The sequence below is a fragment of the Triticum dicoccoides genome, chromosome 1B (assembly GCF_002162155.2).
Source record: "Triticum dicoccoides isolate Atlit2015 ecotype Zavitan chromosome 1B, WEW_v2.0, whole genome shotgun sequence".
Lineage (NCBI taxonomy): Eukaryota > Viridiplantae > Streptophyta > Magnoliopsida > Poales > Poaceae > Triticum > Triticum dicoccoides.
In genome coordinates, this window is record NC_041381.1 from 702743781 (window position 1) to 702744502 (window position 722).

Here is a 722-nt window from a genome sequence, read left to right on the forward strand (position 1 = left end):
AAAAAAAATCACAATTTGAAAAAAATGGTCGGAAAATAAAATCATGTTCATCATTTTAAAAAAATGACTGTGTATTGAAAACATGTTCGGGAATCTGAAAAAATTTCCATGGCATTTTAGAAAATGTTCACAAAAAAATTGTTTTTTAAAATTTTCTCCAACTTTCCTTTCTCACGCATTTTTTCCATTTTACTTTTTTGTCTTTTCTTTTCTCATTCTGTTTTCTTTCTTCTTTCTTCTTTAAATTAATTCAGGATTTTAATATTCTAAAGTTGTGACTTTTAAAAAATCTTTGAGAAATCATAAAAAATACAGATTCAAAAAATGTTGGTGGTTTTGCAAAAATGTTCACAAAATTATAAAAAAAATCACAATTTGAAAAAAATGGTAGGAAAATAAAATCATGTTCATCATTTTAAAAAAATGACTGTGTATTGAAAAGGATGGGTGGGACGTGTCATTGGGAGGTTCGAGGTGGCCGAGCTCAAGGTCGCCCAGGGGCCCTCGTTAATGAGATGAGGCCACGACCTCCTCGTCCAAGGCGAGGTTGCATTGGTGAGCGACAAGAGGCCGGCCGACGGCGAGGATATGCACACGGCCATAGCGGCGCACTAGGTGCTCGACCATATGCCTATTGGTTGGAACTGAGAATCATTACATCTTTTAGCTGAAATATATATATGATGCAACTGCATTTTCAAATTTGCCTCTTTTTTATTTTT